Here is an 18013-nt window from a genome sequence, read left to right on the forward strand (position 1 = left end):
AGGAAATAAAAGCAGGGACTCAAACAGATATTTTCAAAACACAGTTCATAGCAGAATTATTCATAATAACATGGAAGGAAGTCATCCATCCATGCATTGATGGATGGAAAAGCAAAATGTAGTAGTCCAGTGGAACATTATTCAGCCTTGGACAGGAGTACAGCTCTGACACATGCTGCGACAGGGATGAACCTCGGGGGCCCTGTGCCAAGTGAGAGACCCCCAGACGCAGAAGGAAACAGAGCATGTTCCACTCAGTGAGGTGTCTGGCATGTTCTGAGTGATAAAGACAGAAGGTGAACCCTGATTATCAGGGCCAGGAGGGAGAATGTGGCATTGTTATTGAATGGGCAGAGTTTCAAGTTTACAAGATCAATGAGTTCTGGAGATGGATATTGGTGCTTAGACAATAATGTAAATGAATGTGCTCTTACAAATAAATGTTGATATATATATTTTAAATAAAAAATTGAAGAGAAGTATTTCACTTATTTCCATGCCTTTGCACAGTAGCAGTGAAATACTTTCCATTCTCTGAAAGTTACCCTTTCTACTCAATCCCAATTCTTTGACACAAGTTTTCATTGCATACTCAATTTGCAAAATATACCCAGCTCCATAGTCCATATATTGTTCTATACATGCTCATGTTAATGCTTACCAAAACAAATGAATAAAGATGACACATGTTTAGGCTGCATTCACTGAATGCAGTGTCAGAAGTAGAGGAAAGGACAGCGCCCTGCTCCCTGCCCTAGAAACACAGCTGTCAACAAACAGGATGTGTGTGGAGGCCAGTGTCCAGGCACCAGGAGATCTAGAAGCCATTTCTGATGCAGCTTGGGCTAAGGAAAGCTAAGCACACCATCATTTGAGAGGAGGTGCTCAGTAGTCTGGGAGCATCTGAAGAGTGGCCGTGAAGAAGTGAGATTAGATTCTTCCCACATTTCTCCAGAGAACTAATTGGTAGTCCCATTGGGCATTGTAAGGATTTCTGTGCATTAAGGCATGTGCAGATAGTAGACTTCTTTGAGAGCCATGAGCCCCTGCTGAAACCAGTACAAAGGCATAGATTCTCATGTTCAGGGAGGCAGCTAGAGGAGAGTTTTCCTTGCTTTGAATAGGAGCTTGGGGCAGAAGGCCCCTAAAACCCTTTGGAATCATAGATTCTAAGAAATGACTTGCTGAACACCTACTATACCATCTTATGAGTTCTTCCATTTTTTGTCAGGCACCTGAAGTGGTTCCCATTTCTTCATTCTGATTCCCACCCCCTACCCTCCCAGCGATTGAAAAGCATGTAGTGAACAAGCTTCAGTGCCCAGCACTCTTATTAATGCTCTAGGACAAGCAGGCACCCAAAACCTGGCCTCTCCCCAGTGGAACTGGCCATCAGTGAAGAAATTTCCTAGGAAAGAAATCTGCAACATAGTTGTTGCTCAATAGCTATATCTTGGCTGGTTTACTTACACAGGATTAATTATAAAGGGTAATCATTAGGCCCAATTCCACAGGATTCTCATGAAGGGCAAAAGAATCTAGCTTGAGCTACATTAGTCATGAATGGGGCTACAATTTGGATCTTGAATGTCCCCCATAGGCCCAAATGGTTAACTGAGTTCCAATGTGATACTATTGGGAGGTGATAGGATTACTAAAATATGAGGCCCAGTGGGAAGCCTATTATGGTTTGGATCTAGTGCCTCCCAAAAGTTTCATGTGTGTGGAAGGTGATGGGATCATGGGGCACTGTACTCATCAGTGGATTTACCCATTGATGAACTCAGTATCTAAATGTGCTCTCAGGGTGTGAGTCAGTGGGGTGACCTGGAAGAGTGTGTTCTTGTTCCAAGTTCCTTTCTTTCTTTCTGGCTTCCATATGCTAAGTAGCTGTCCTCAACCATGTCCTTGTATTATGCCATTTCTACCTTGGAGCCATCCAACCATGAACTGAATTTTATAAAGACTATGAGCTGCAATAAACCCTATCTCTTTAAGTTATGAGTCTTGACTATTTTGTCTCAGTGATGGGAAAGACATTAATACAGTGCCTTGAAGGTGACTGTGGGACCCTGGCCCCCTCTTCACTGTCTTTTTTTCCTGTCTATAAGTGAGTGGTTTGCCCTGCCATGTGCTTCCACCATGACGAGCTCCCCTTACTAGAGTCCCAAAGCCATGGGCCATTGAATTTTGACTGGAACTCCCAAACTGTGAATTCGGTGAACCTTTCCCTTTGTGAGTTCTTTATCTAAGTTATTTTAATATAGTGACGTGAAGCTAACTAACTAATGTGCTTCAAGGACAAATGAGACTCAAGCTAAACTGGGAAAAAGGGAAGGAAGGAACCAATTAAGTAAGGGGAAAAACCACTAGAGGTGAAATAGGATCTTTAAAAACACAATTATTATGTGCTGAAACATGAACTAAGTCTTTTATGCATCATCTCATTTAATCCTTCCTTGGTCCTTGTGAAATGTGTGTTGAGATCCATTTTATTTATGTATTTATTTGTTGTAGTACTAGAGATTGAACTCAGGGCCTTCGCACTGAACCACATCCCCAGCCTTTTATTTTTAATTTAGAGACAAGATCTGTTAAGTGGCTAAGTTGGTCAGCCAGGGTTTGAATTTGAATTTACAATCTTCCTGCCTCACCCTTCCAGAGTGCTGGCATTATAAGTGTGTACCACCATGCTTGGCAAGACTCATTTTATTGTTGAAAACTTGGAGCCTAAAGAGGCACCCAACTTGCCAGTGGCCACACTGCTAGCAAGTGGAGTATTTCAGATCTGAGCCATGTCTAATTCCAAAGTCCTCACTCAAAAGCACTACACAGCTGGCCTCCCCCAAGCTGACAGCAAGAAAGGCAGTTTTGGAGAAGAATGGGTAACATAGGGAGAGCAGTCCTCATACAGGAGCTTGGGAGCCAGGCAGAGGAGGGGACATAGTCAAGCAGGGCCTTGAGGCTAGGCTGACCTGTGAGGATACTCCCTCCTGGTGGTGGACTCCCATGGCAGCCCCACCCATTACCCTAAATCAGAGCCACAGCATTCCCAAATGGGCAATGGCAGGTTGTTTCTCTCCCTCCAACAACAATCAAGACAACCACTGGTCAGGGAAAACCCTACAGCATTTGGCAATAATTGTTTCCTGGGTTTGACAGTTTCAGAAAGCATGAGAGACTTTATCTATCCAGCCCCAAAACCAATCTACCTTTTCTCTAGCTTCATCCATCACTGTGCTCACCTGCTGTTGGGGAAGTGGAGGAGGAGGAGAGAAGAGGCTTTTCCCCCCACCCTCCACCCCCATCAGACGAAGCCTGGCTCTCTACTGCCTCCAATGTGGGCCTCTATCAAAGGAGGAAAGGTAGGTAGCTAGTTCAGGACAGAAGGCAAGGGGACAAGAGAGCAGGCCTTTCCCAGAGCCCTCTGGGCCCCTGCAGGCCCTTGAGTCAGCTGACCCAGGTTCCAACTGCAGCTGTACAACCCAGGTTCCAACTGCAAGCTCCACCTCTCAGAGGCTCATCTGCAAATATGGGTGACAGTGTTGTTGGTTTGGGGATACACAGAGGAAGGAATGAGGGATTGGCATAAAGTGCATAGCCAGGGGTCCAACCCTCACTGTGGAGCACCTGAAGCAACGTTGACCTCATGACCTTCTCTCCAGAGCCCATGCTCCTCACCTCCTTTTCTGCAAATTCGTTCTGTGCAGGTGTCCAGGTCCCTTTGCCACCATACCCTGAGGCTGCAGATTCACTCTGCTTTGCCTCTGGACACTTTCTCCCAGTATGCTAAGTGGCTTTCCTCCCCCACACACCAGGAAACCTATGTGGGTCCTATGCAACACTGAACACAAGGCCAGGCCTCAGAGGCACCTTTCACTCAATTCCTAAAACAGGTGACCTTTGCCTGATGAGGACTCCATGGTCAGAGGACCTACATGCCATGGCCAGGTGAGTGACAGTGGCAAAAGTGAGCTCAGGGCAATGTGACTCTACATGCTGAACTCTTTCCAAAATGCCCTCAAAGTAAAATCTAGGTGCAGTGCCAAGGCAAGCCCATCCTTGCTTCAGACCCTCACAACATCAGAGCAGACCTGGCAAATACGCCACTTGGGCACTGCCCTCCTTTGCAAAGAGGGCTACCCTGCCTGGGGGAGCAAGAAGCCAGCATCTGAATCAAGGGTGCGTGCGCCTCTGAAGGGAGGTGGGCAGGGTAATCTCAGCCTCACGTTGGACATTGAAAGCACTTCCAAGTGGCAGCCCTAAGGTGCATATGGTGACAGGTTGGGGCAGGGACCAGAGACGGGGTGTGGCAGGGGTCATCAGGCCATGGCCCATAAAGGCAACCTGACATCTTTCTGGGCCACCTACATTAAAGGGAAAAATACAAATACCTCTGCACCCATCATCCAGCTGCTAATTCTGTCAAGTCAAGGGCTCAGGGCAATTCTCAAATAAGTACAAGCTCCTCAAACCCTTCTCAGAAAAAAAATTATTCTGTTCAGATTCCCAGCACCCTAGGCTCCAGAGCTGCACAACAATAATTATAAGGAGGATGGGCTGGGGTCACTGAGGCAGGACTGACATGTGATCCCAAGTGCTGTCCCCCTACAGGCACTCTGCAGACACAAGTGTGAGTGGAGCCTCTGGGACCTAGTGGGCAGAGGCATGTGAGGCTGGGCAGCAGCTCCAGTGAGTCCCATGTACATGCATGTGTTGTGCACAGCACACACAGGCACAGGCATGCAGCATGTCCATCTGACTCATGCCTGACATCAGCACGGGACCAAGACCTCTGTGCACATGTGGGATCCTGAGTGGGATGGCCAAGAGCCTGACCTGATTTATTAGCCTGCGTGGTGACAGCCCTGACTGCCTGTGCCATCAGCCCAGATCTCCTTTGTCAACCTCTGTGCCCCTCAGATAGATGTTCCCTGTCCTGCGCTCTTTCTCTTTATATGTCAGTAAATGTCATGTCCACGTAAAAGCACATAAAACTCTTGTCTCTGATCTGTGTGTCTGAGTGATGGTACCTACACTATGAGTGATAATACATATATAAGAATGAATGCACATCTGCGTGTGTGCATGTGTTTGTGTCAGTATGTCTAGTGTGTTTGTGCAGATGTATGTGAATGTGCATCATGAGCAATATAGTATGGTAAGTGTATGTGAATTTATCTGTGACTATCTGTGAGTGTCAGTGCATGAGTGTACCTGTGCATGCACCTGTGTGTCTGTGTGTGTCTGTGCATGATCTGTGGGGGGTGGGGGGGGTGCTCAGTCTGGTTCCATTAGGACATTAGTCTCCTTCAGGTGCTGACCTAGGCACTACCTACTTCTGCAGACAGACATTTAAGTCCTGTACCCCAGAGACTTTGAGTGCTATGCTTGTGTGTCACACATAAGGTCACTGAGGCACAGAGAGGTGAAGCAGAAGGTGAGTGTTGGGGCTGGTGCAACTCAGAAGCCACACTGCCTACTGCTGGCCCAGCTCTTGTGACTTGCTGCTAAAAGGAGGATCTGTCTCCCGGCCTCTGCCTTCAACTGCCCCCACCGATACAGCAAGGTGGAGAGACCAGGTCTGTGTTATCATTAGTGTGGCAGAGAGCTAGACCAGATCCCACCCTAAATAGTAACTGGAGCAGCAAAGCCCTGCCTGAGGGAAGCCTTGCTGGGAAGGCCAGCACCTGGACCTAGGGGCAGCCAAGGAGAGGAGGAGTCTGCACACTTAATGCTACATGCAGACCCCACAGTGCTCTGGAAGCCCTGGAGGAGGTGTGCCAAAGCTGGAGAGAAGACGAATGGTGAGGGAGGTAGTGCCACATCTCAGGCTAGGTTGAGAAAATAGGAAAAAAAGATTTGATTAGAAAGAGAAAGAAAACAGTAGGTGTGAAACAAAAAGTACTTTGATAAAACAAATACAGAGCCAAAGGCACTATGGCAAGGTGGAGACACTCAAAAGGCAATGCCACTTGTCAAGGAAAGGACCATGGGTTTTTCGTGTTGACCATGGTGGTAGGGCACTGTCTAGATGAGCTCCAGCTGCAATGCACCATCACAATTCCAAGATTGTGAGATCAAACTAGGGCTCTCTCTCACCTGCACAGGAAGGCCCCTTCCCACCCCATCTTACCCTGAGGGAAATTAATTTTGGTCCCAGGGGCCTGGCTCTATAGCTTTGCTGTATCCCCCTTACTCAAAAGCCTGGTTATTCCAAATACCTGTTTTCATGGTCATTGCTGACTGGTCATCTTCACACCGTATCACTGCTAAAGGCCCCTTTGAAAATGAGGGTTCATCTCCACGTGAGCAGGATGGAGGGTTCTACCTAAAATGTGCATGCTCTACAAATGAGTATGTATGTCAATTGACAGACAAACAGATGATGAATGGATAAATAGGCAGAGGATGGACAGATGATAAATGGGTAATAATAGATAGATGATCAATGATAGATAATAAATAGATGATTACTAAGCAGATAGACAGATGTTTGATATAGCTATTTTAATAAATATAGCTAGGACAAAAGTAACACGATCAACAGAAATATAACAAATGGGTGAAAAATTAAAATAGGCAGAAAAATGAGCATCAATGACGGTGTTTAAAATCCAGTGTGTGTAGCTCACTGGTAGTAGTTAATGGTGGCAAGCCCCAGGCCCAGATGAGAAGTGGGCAGGACACCACTCTCATGTCTGTGAGTGTCCTAGTGGCACACCACATCTCTCCCCAGTCTTTCCAGGATCCGAGGAGGCTCTCCTTCTATCCCATTTCTCCATAGGGGAAAACATGGCACAAAGAAGTTAGCAACTGGCTGCAAATCGCTCAGCCCATGACAACAAAAGGTGGGGTTTAAACTCAGTTGGCTTGAATGAAGAGTCAAAGTTCTTAACCATTTTGCTGTGGCCCCTCTCGCTGTGGTGGAAACAGAGGTAGATAGATGATGGAAAATTGTACAAATCCACAAAAGCACAGCACACTGACAGACCCTTCTATCCTCCTAACTTATCCTCAAATACTATGGAAATCTCCCAATGCTTGTTCCTCAGCACAGAGGCCCTCTGACACCACCTAAACACTGTTATGCAAGGTCAGAAAGAGCCAGAGGTCCCCAAAGGCTCACAGGGGCAGCTTTTAACCAAACTGGCTCTCTTCCAGAATCTCAGCTCACTGCTGGCTCTGCAGTCTCCAATAACCTCAGTAAGGCTAGCTGTTTTTGCCAAGACAAACACAAGTGACAGAAAATGTCAGAGAGACTGGCAGGGGATGGCAGGTTCACATAGCTTCATTGTGGAGTGTCCTTGGAGATGTCCCTCAGCCTACCTCTGCTCCATCAGCCTCCCGAACATATCCCTCAGTGGCCCTGCAAGAGACAAGGGTCAGCCTTGCAGCAGCAACATGTGCTCTGTTCCATTAGCAATTGATGGGAGGCCTGGGAAAGCCAGACCACACTCCGAGCCTCCCAGAAGCAGAATTCAGACCTTAGAAGAGGCTCTGACCCTTTCAAGTGTAAATGTTCTACTTCTTTCTCCTGCTCCAGGGTGCTTACTTGGCCAGTAAACCTTAGCTGAGATTATAGATAAATCTCTCAGGAGGTAAAAGCTAGGAGAAAGCCTAAATTCTAGCCTCAGGACTTGGCATTTTAGGTGTGTAAGTGGAGAAGCTGAGGCCCAACAAGATGAAGTGACTTGTCAAAGATAACCCTGGCCAGTAGTGCATCCAGGACCAAAGCTGATCCACACTCAGGAGTCCTGAGGGACACAATCCTGGGCAGGGGCTGAGTCTTTCACACACTCTCTTCCCTGTTTTGTGTCTCTCACCATTCAGCCCTGGGCTATATGTACAAAGGCTCATAATTTACTTTAAAATGAGCTTCAGAACATCATCATCAAGGAGGTAAGTCTTCCCCAAACCCAACACTTGCAGCCTTTTCTAGCTTCACTCCGGTCATCTGTTCTCTATGATCCTGGGCATCAGATGCAGGGCTGTCCCTCTTCAAGTCTGCCCTGGAGCATTCCTTGTGGAAAGGCCAATAGAACCCTTGAATGCTCAGAACTTAAAGCACCATGCAGAAAGCACACCCACTCAGGGCTGGTGCTGCCAGGGTGAGCTTCTCTCCCACTGCTAGGAGTAAAGGTCAGTCTGGGCTCCAAATCACCGAAGTGCTCAGTGCTGCATTTGCCATTTTATTGGCTGCTAGGTAGGAGCTTTTCAGGACAAGCACCTATGCTTTCAAGGCAAGAGGCTACTGTCCTTAAATTACTGTTAGCATCACCTCATCAATGTATTTTTGGTTATTTGTTTCAAACAAAGCACTCCAGGAGAAGCCACAAGGAATCAGTTTCAACCAACCCAAATCACTGAGTGTCTTCTAGGTCACCTAGGATAAACTTTGCTCATTATAATCTCATTATAATGCTAAATTCTCCATGGGGGGTCCTGCCCCCCATTTCTGGTGTATGTGGCAGCATGATCTCTGAGCATGCTCAGGAATATGCCCACCTCTATGTGTGACTAGGAATCTTTCTGCTATGAATATGTACCTCCTCCTTGTGTCCTGTGTCAGGGAAAATCTCCAATGTATTGCTTTGATTCCCAAAGCAATGTGCTGCTCTCTTTACTTGCTGCAAGTAACAAATCCTTTTCACTCTTCAGCTCCTAGGTGTGCTTATGTATGTACCATTGCACTTTGGCCTTGGAAATCAGCTTAGTTCTCAATAACAACTTAGTATACAGCAAAGACCAGGTGGGGTGCAGGTGATGTTTTACCATACCATGGGATGAGAAGTAGGCAGGTGTCCTGGAGGGGCAGAGTGGAGTGGGGAGTGTGGAGACAGCATGTGTTCAGTCATGAGTATTTATGACCACAATCAGAAGTGGGTACCACTGTCCCTGCTTCACTGATAAGAAAGTGGGCCTGTGAGAAAAAGAAGTAACTTACCTGAGGGTGCACACATCATGAAGATGACCCGGCCCTGGACTGTCTGTCCAATTCCAGCACACTCCCATCTGCTCTCAGGTACCTGGTGGAGAGCTGTGCAGAACCATGATAAGGACAACACACTTAGAGCAGCACTGCCTGGATTTGAATGCTGCTCTGCCACTTTGGGCTGTGTGACCGTGGGCCATCTGAGTAGCCCCTCTGTACCTTGGTATCCCCACTTCCAAAGTAGGAACAGTAATGATACCTCCCTGGAGTATGGGCATGCATCTGAATCATGCTTGGGTGTAGGAAGCTCTGTACAAGGGTAAGCCACTGCTAATATTTTCTCTGTCTCTCTTCTCCTTACCTTGCAAGACAATTCACCAAAATTAGACCCTTGGCTGAAGGAGTCACCTTTGTCCCTAGGGAACTGAGTCTAAAACAAATTAGTTTGTCTACTGAAAAGGAGGATAGGAGCCTTCTAAGCAAGGGGAGCTGCTCAGGGCAGGAGCCACACATGTCAACAGGCAGGGAGTCCCCCAGAATTAATTGCTTACCACTACATCACTGTTGGTGACAAATTCACAATTACTGTCTTCCTAGGAAGAAAAACATCCCTCACTCTCATATCTCTGATCCCTATGGTCTCTGGAATGATTTGTGTAGGTCTGGTAGGCAGTACCTGCCAGTTCCAAAAAGGAAAGCGACCCTACCAGTTCCAAAGGAGACTTGAACTATACAGCACACTGGTTTTCCCTGGTTGTTTCAGTCAGTGACGGGGACTGGCCAGCTGGCATCTTTCTACCGGGATCTCAGATTTGGATGGAGGCTGGGAAGCTGAGGAGGGGGTGGAGAATGAAAAGTATAGCATTTATGAACAAGGACAGGTCCTGGAGATAATCTTTTTAGGCTCTCTGTTCCCACCTGGCCTCAGACTTTTGCTTCAAGGTGCATAAGAACAAACTTGGGAAAAGAACCAGAATAAAAATTGAGTCCTTGGGGGATTTCTGGAAGGCAAGGATAATCCCTGCACAGGCCCATAGGTAGGCTTTGGTTTCATCGTTTGCATCTGAGCTCAGCCTATGTCAATGTTGCAGAAAACAGAGGAGAAGAAGCACTGAGCTTCCTTGACTTACACGCTACAACCAAGACAGTTTCACTTGCACCCTGAAACCCCATTGCAAATTCCTCCTTGCAGACACCCAGGACCCCAGACCTGCTGTGTTCTTACTGTGGCTCGGTGTCAGCAGAAGCCCAAGGCCACATGCATTCTGCCTCTGCCTTTCCCAGGCTTGCAGCATCAGCACAGGTGATAAAGATTGTCCCTGGGCTTGAGAGTACAAACCCAAGATTTTAACTCAGTTCTGTCAATAGGCAGATGTGGCTTTACATACTCCCTGCTTCTCTCTGGTCTTGGTTTTCTCATCTGCCAAAAGAGAACAGAAGGTGGAGCTACAGCCTCCCTAAGTTCCCTGGAGCACCTCTCCCTCTCAACCTGACCAAACCCATTCTGTCACCTACCCACTGATGCACCCTTGCCCAGTCTGAGCTGAGTGGCAGCTCTTTCTCTTTGTTCCCTGGACTTATATCTTTGTCTCTCATTGACACTGCTGCCCTCTCTACTATGAGTTCCTGCAGACAGGAAGGTGTCCTTCAGACCTCATCCTCACCTCTGGGCAGTGCCAGGGTCATGCACAGTCCTTGCTCAGTACCTGACTGTGGATAAATGAAAGTACATCTCCTGGAGTCCCGCCCCTGGTGTTCAGGGGTCACATCCAACATTGTTCTAGGTGATAGATGCCCCCAGATTACACAGTAAGGTCACTGCTTTTAAGGTATTCTAAACTATTGGGGAGGGCCAGGAATTTAGCTCAGTGGCACTGCACCGGCCTTGCAAGCGCAAGGTCCTGAGTTTGATCCCTGGTACCAAGAAAAAAAAACTATTGGGGCATGGGAGTTTAGATGGAAAAAGAGGGCTCTGAAGCCCAGGCAGCAGGTGGCATGTGCCCAGAAAGTGGTTAAAGAAGTGAGTCCACAGAGCACTCTAGGGACTGGTATAAATCGGAGATGCTATTGATCTAAAGGCCCAGGGCCTTTGAGAATGAGGACAATGATTTACTCATAGCCTTGTCTTGTTGAACTAAGAAGTTGAGCCCAAATCCCCAGCTCTGGTGAATTGGAGAGAGAAACAAACAGTGAGGCTGGGGGGGGGGGGCTCAGGCTCAGAGAGGTGAGACCTGCTTCCCCATTGCTGAAGACCCCAACCTGGGCAACAGTGAAACTTTTCTCCTCTTGATAGCTCTCACGTGCAGAGCTGAGGCTCTAAGCAGGCAAGGAATTAATGAGCTCTGTGAGGAAGGAGAAGGTCTGTACCTTCCCAGGCCACTGCCCCTAATGGCCCTGAAGACCTGAAGCCCCCAGTTTTTCCTACTCAGTCTTCCTGTGATGCTGGAGTGGTGTCTGTCCATGCAACAGCTGGGCCCCACCCTCTCCCAGAAACCCACCAGGGCCTAGTGCTTCTCTCTGGCCACTACTGCAACTATTCATTTATTCCTAAGCCAAAGGGGTGTTTGCAAATATAAAACCAACCATTTGGTGTCTTAGTCACTTTCTTCACCACTGAGACACAACCACAGGAGAAAGGAGGAAAGGTTTACCTTGGCTCACAGCTTGTAGAGGTTTCAGACCATAGTCAGCTGGCTCCAAGGCAGAGCGGCATGGCATAAGGGAAGCAGGTCATGGCATGGTGGTGAGAAACAGAGAGAGTGAAGGAAGAGTGGGGAACAGATAAATTCTTCTGGGCCACACCCCAGTGACCCCTCTCTTCCAACCAGATCCCATCCCCTAACAATAAGTCAGTTACAGACTCACCAGTGGATTAATCCACTGATAAGCATCAGCTCCCACAATCCCACCCATCACTTTCCAAAGCCCCACCTACGAGCACATAAGGCTTTAGGGAACATCTACACCTAAACCATATTTGGACTTCTTTTTTCTCTCCAAAGACCATGAAAACTAGTGAAAAAAAAATTTTTAAAGCTACAACTGGAACCTAGTTATTAAATTGGAGGAATCTAGACCTAGAAATTGAAGGTCTTCCTTCCTTCCTTCCTTCCTTCCTTTCATCAAGTCCCTGCTTCCTGCAAGACAATGATATACAAACAAGGTCAAGAGGACCTAAAGAGAGGGGGGCTTCAACACACACTCGGTGCAGGAGGAAGCAGGAGAATGCTCCCTGAAGGAGGCGAGGCTCCAAAGCCATGAGATGCTGCCCATCAGGGCCAGGCATCCCCATGATCCTGGCCAAGCATCACATGCTGAGTCAGGGATCCACAGCTGCAGCTCAGTGTGTGCTGACTCTGGAAGCACTCCGTGATAATTACCCGCCAAGTGCCAGGTTATTTCTGTCTCCAACAGCAGGACATATCAGGAGGGGCAGAGTCCAGAAATAGCAAAAGCAATTAGCAGTCCAGCTTTGGAGGGCATAATTACTGTGCAAAAATTAGGACCTGGCCAGGTAAACCTCAACCTACTTGCTAAGCACCTGAGAGGGGGAGCATAGGAATGCCCCTCTGGCCTTAAAGCCTGCAGTCAGGGTCATTGGTTTCTGAGGTGTCTGTCACCTCCTCTCAAGGCCCTTTGTGGACTCAGAGCCGGGTGGGCCATCAAATCTGCAGCACATACTCAGTGCCCTCCACATGGGCTACAGGACCATGCCAGACACCCATCATCACCACCAGGAACTCTCTTAGAGAGAACAGTTAGCACTGCTACCAGACCACAATGTTCTACCTGCTGCTGCCCTCTTCTCTGTGCTGAGTCCCTGTTCGCAGCTCCTGAGAGGCAGGTCCCGGCTGCCTGTTCAAATGCCACTAAGATGAGAAGTCAGCCACTGACATTGAAGCAGAAGCTCCACCTGGAGAGGAGATAAAGCCAGGAGCAGCCTCAGCTCTGCCCTCAAAAACTAACCCTCCAGCTGAGGAGAGAGCACCATATTGAAGGCTCAAGTCAGTGTTGTGCATGGGATACGAGCAGTCTGGATGTGAAAGGAGGGAAGGAAGCAAAGGCCTGCTCAGTGAGCCTGGCTCTCCCAGCCTCCAGTGCCTCCTCTCTACAAGTCTAGTTCCTACCCTTGCTTCTGAGGATTGATGGCAGATTGCAGCAGCCTGCTCAGCCTTCTGATCCTTTTACCAGGTCCCCACGTGGGGAAAATAAAATCACCTGACCAGGCTGGCAGTTACCTTCCTTCTACCCCCCTGCTCCCTCTGCCAACCTTGGGAACAATGGTTAGGGGTAGCGGCAGTGGGAGAAAACAGAATTCAAGTTTTAGTTCTGCTATGGATACAGACTCCTAACACTCATAAGCTCAGGTCTATCTATGGCCAGGTGGGATGGAGTTAGCCCCTGAGCAGCCTGACACCGAGCAGCTACTCCCCCAGGCCGGCCCTGGAGGCACTGGCTCCTCCAAGCCATGCCATGTGACACCACCCTGAGGTGCCTCTCGCTGTGGGAACCCAGCACTACCTTCTGGAGATTCCTGCCCACATGTCACCATGCCCCATGCCCATGCCTATGCACCCTGCCAGGACAGAGGAGATCCAAATCCTGCCTTTTGATACCTGCTAGGTCAGCGGGCTTCTCAGAAGGGCCCTATTCCAATTGATGCCCAGAGACCAATATTGTTCTCATGGTACAAGAACAGAAGAGAGGCCCTGTAATGTGCAAATTCCACTGGATCAGAAACTGAGCTCCTGGGTTCTACTTCTGGTTCTGCTGCTTTTGTGAGAACCCAAGCAAGTCACTTTGTACCTCTGAATTTATCTTTCTGTATACAGATGGTGTGTGTGTGTGTGTGTGTGTGTAGTGGCTTTGAGGATGGAAATGCAAAACAAATCTACACTCTTCTGCTGTCTCTCCAGCCATCATTTCTAATCCTTCTGGAACAGATGGGAATCAGAGCTCAGAATGGTATTGCCTGGAAAAACCCAGTAAAGCAATGTGGGTCACAAGGCATCCAAGGTCCCTCTTCCTCCAGTGACCAACCAGTCTCACCCCCAGCTTGGCCAGGATCCCCAGCCTCCAGGCAAGCCTCCCACACCATGCCAGGCCAAGGTAGATGCTGTGAATAATGGAGTGCCATGTTTGTCTAATGGATTTATCACTACTTATGGATGCAGCTTCATCAACAAAAGCAGGTGAAAATCGATGTCAAGGCAGTTAAGTGAGCTGCACTCTCCTCACAGCTTGGCGTGTATTGATAGTCTTTTGTCCACTTGGTATTTTGTACCCAGTGTGAAGCTGAAAGCAGGAATAAAAATGCCCTTGGCTCTTCTTGTAGACAGAGCCTTAGCTTCTGTTCAGAGCTGGGTGATGGATCTAAGTGCTCCCCCTAGAGCAGCAAATATCCTCAAGAGGTTTCCTCTCTCCTCAAGCAAGAAGACAAACAGTTCCTATGAAAGCCACAGGCAGCTCTAACCAACCTAGGCAGACCATCACCCACAGCAAGGGAAAGCCACCCATCTGCCCTGGACCAGGAATAGAACAGGTGGTTTCTTCTGTGTGTCAGTGTGTGTACAAGTGTGTGCATGGGTATGTGTGTGTACATATGAGATTGTGTGCACATATGTGAGCTTGTGTGCACATGACTGCATGTTGGGGGTGTGATTGTTGGTTGGATAGTTTGGCTTTTGGCTTAGTGCAGACTGGCTAGTTGGGTTGGAAGAAAATTTTAAAGGCATGTTGGATGCTTCTTGGAAAATCTGCACTAGGGTATGGAAATCTGATGGTGTAGGAAAACCATGATGCCTTTGAAGTTGTTCTGTTTTGTTCAAGTGCATTCTGTACAACTGTCCCAGTTTCTCACTGTGCTCAGTGGCTGCAGGGGTAGGTGGGGAAGACAAGGGACATTCACGTCAGAATGAGCTGCAGATGGCAAACACTGAGGATGCTTCAGGTTAATTTTATTTATATATCAACTGCCTATTATGGACAAGGCACCACGCCAATTTCTGGGGAAAGGGGAAGAAAAGGTGAAGTTGGTGGAGGGCTTCTTCATCGTTTTTCCTATTTGGTAACAAGAATGTCGGCCAAGCATTTCACATTTCACATTTCCTTCCATCACTACAATGGCCCTTGGGGTAGGTGTCCCTTTCAGGGGATAGCACAATGGAGCCTCCTAGCTTCCCTAAATCACGCAACCAGAAGTTAAGTTTTGATTTAAACTCAAGTTTGTCTAGCGTCAAACACAAGCTGTTTGCACACTGAAATGCAAGAAGGCAGACCTCGACGTTGCCTCATCATACAATTCAGAAAATGCCCACCACCATCTTTTGTTATTGACCAAAATTTCTCAAACGCAAGCATGAATCAGGGTCTCCTTGGGGTTTTGCAGACAGGATGCTAGAACTGCCTCAGCTGAGTCTTCTCTGTACAGCTGTGTACCCAGCCCCAAATGATGCTGGTACCGCTGCTCCAGGAGCCACACTTAGAAACCACTGCTACAGACTCCCCATCCAGACACTGGAACACCCAGGAGGGTCGAATGCTGTTCAGCAAAGTTACCACAGGAAATTCTGGGCACCACCAGATGGCTGGCAGGCCACATCTCCCCAGGAGCCCACTGCCATCTGAGAAGAAAGAGAGCTCTGTGTCCTGCCATTTCCAAAGCACAGGAGCCCTGCCGGCTCCTTGACGGGGACCCCAGGCTCACTCTCTACCCATTCTTCTTTGTTCTTAATTAAGGTTTCATTCTTTCCAGATGGCAGTGTACTCTTAACAGGATGAGAACTGTCTCACTCTCCTTCTGTCTGGCTGCTCTGATGGAAGCAGAGTAAAGATTGTATTTGATTTTAAAAGGTTTGGGAGAATCACTGTTGATTTTGTGGAGGGCATGTTGTATATTTGTGCTAATGTCTTGTATTGCTGGGATTCTTCTCCCCAAAGGCATGCATACATTTAGGTTTGAGAGACAAAGAGGTGTAGAAGATACTCTTCCCATTTTACAGGTGGAGAGTTGAAGCCATGGAAAGCCCAGCCATACAACTATACTACTACTATTAATACAAATCCCTACTGGAAGCTCACTTGTGCTGCCACACACACTTGTATTACACACATATTGTTTAACCCTCACACACCCTTCAAGTTGTTCATCATTATTAACATTTATCAAACACAGATGATAGACTTGGCAGGGTTCTAAGCCCCCTCCCCATATTATGTTGTTTAATCCTCACAACTGCTTCATAATGCAGGTCTTAGTCTTTCCTCTATTTTTAAAAGGAAACCAAGCATAGACAGCAGAGTGACTATGTCCAAAACCAGACCACTAGTAAGGGACAAGGTCTCTACTGCATCCTAGGGTCCATGTCCTATTGACCCTGTGGAAGGTGCTCATTATCCTCCGTCTCACTCAGGGCCACAGGAGAAGTCACAGCAGTGGGGACCAAGCCCAAAGCAGCCTGACTTCAGAGCTCACGATCTCAGCTCCCACACTCTCGGTGACACAGTGAGATCAGAGCCCCATGACTCTGGGCTCCTGTGTATTCAACAAGCAATGTCAGCTATCCCAAACTGGAAAGCCACTTCCTGAGCGGATACCACCTGGTGTCCCAGCATCCTCCTTAGAAATCCAAAGCACGTTTCCACGCTTGCACCTGAGTGTTGCCACTCATCATGGTTTGAATGTCCTCTCCAAAAGTTCACATGGGAGAAACCTAACCCCAAATTGATGTGTGTGGTATCTGGAGGTGTGGGCTTTGGGGGTGACCTGGGTTGAATGAGGCCACATGTGTGAGGCTCCTGGGGTAGGTTAGTGGCTCTGTAAGAAGGGTAGGGGTGGCCTGAGCTGCCATGCTTGCTATTTCTCTGCCGTGCTATAGTGCATGACTATATTGCAAGATAGCCACACCAGGTGCTGGCACTCTGATCCTGGACTTCTCATCCTCCAGAACTATGGAAAATATTTTTTTTATTTTATAAGTTGGCCTGTCTGTAATATCCTGTTATAGCAGAAGAAACAGACTAAGACAGCACCCTCCTGGTTGTGGACCCCAGGAACAGTCCATGTCTTCTAAAGATACACATCTTCATTGTCCATCCCACCCTTATTCAGGACTGAATGAGTCCAAATCCACCCACAGTATTGGTTCTGGCTTGGTCAGTGTACTCAGTTTTATGAAAGTAGGGTGCCCCACAGGACGGAACTCATGGGCCCTGCCTGGGCTCTGAGGTTCCGCCACCATGGCTCACACACACCCCAGAGGGATGTTGCTCTGAGCACCTGCCTGGAAATATTTCTACTGCCTTTGGGTTGCTATGGTGTTCTCTTAATGTGAATATGCATCAGGCCCTGGGCAGCATCTCTCTTGGAGAGTAGGGTGAGGGTTGACATAAATAGAGAGCAGGCAGGGAGCTGGCTGGCAGCTCAGAGAAGCAGCAGGGGTGTGGGAGAGAGCACAATGGCTCCTGGCAAGACCGCCATCTGAGAGCCCCCTGCCTGCCAACACCTTCCTTCCTACTTCTCAATGCCACTGTGTGGCCAGGCAGCCTGGATGCCACCCTGAGAAGAAAAGCAGAAAAGAACCTTCCTGGTCTTTCTGAATGTCTCACTCCCCAACCTGTGGGCACTGTGCTCCTTTTCAGGCAGAGCTGAGCAGGCTGCAGACCACCAGAGCAGGGTACCAACCTCCTTTCCTCTGCCTGGGGGCACTGATGCCAGAAGGGATGAAGGAGGCACCATATGCTTGGCACAGCCTCCTTGGATCACTTCATTTTCAATGAGCTGCTGTCTGGAGAACATGGGTCTGGTCTCTCAAAGGCTGTGCAGAATGAGATGCATCTCTCGTCTTCAGCAGAGGGCAAGGTGAGTCCTAAATCAGCCTGAGGGGGCTGGGGTTCCTGATCAAAGGTCTCCCCGGCCACCTGTAGACTTTTCTCCCTCCCATCCCCAATACTGGCTGCTCCCAAGAAAAGAAGTGATGGAGGGGTGGGAAGACACCTGTGCAGAGATGAAACCAGAACAGACAGGGTGCAGTGTGGTCACACGCCTGGAGACAGAGAGCATCTGCTAGGCAAGTACTT

The 18013-nt window shown here is 48.2% G+C and overlaps 1 long non-coding RNA gene across 2 annotated transcripts; it reads right to left on the reverse strand.

Moving 5' to 3' along the window:
* Positions 1-1311: 1311 nt before the first annotated feature.
* LOC110345438 (uncharacterized) lies at positions 1312-13056 on the reverse strand. 2 transcript variants are annotated; one of them, XR_015452405.1, is made up of 4 exons: positions 11587-13056; positions 8948-10355; positions 7330-7369; positions 1312-6921 (listed from the first exon to the last, which is right to left on the reverse strand). It is a non-coding gene; the product is annotated as an uncharacterized LOC110345438 (long non-coding RNA). The 2 variants fall into 2 exon arrangements; XR_002388778.2 differs by having other exon boundaries at positions 1312-7369.
* Positions 13057-18013: the final 4957 nt, after the last annotated feature.

Source organism: Heterocephalus glaber, unplaced genomic scaffold (assembly GCF_053883595.1).
Source record: "Heterocephalus glaber isolate CG9 unplaced genomic scaffold, H.glaber_assembly_v1.0 deba00001446, whole genome shotgun sequence".
In the NCBI taxonomy this organism is placed as follows: Eukaryota; Metazoa; Chordata; class Mammalia; order Rodentia; family Bathyergidae; genus Heterocephalus; species Heterocephalus glaber.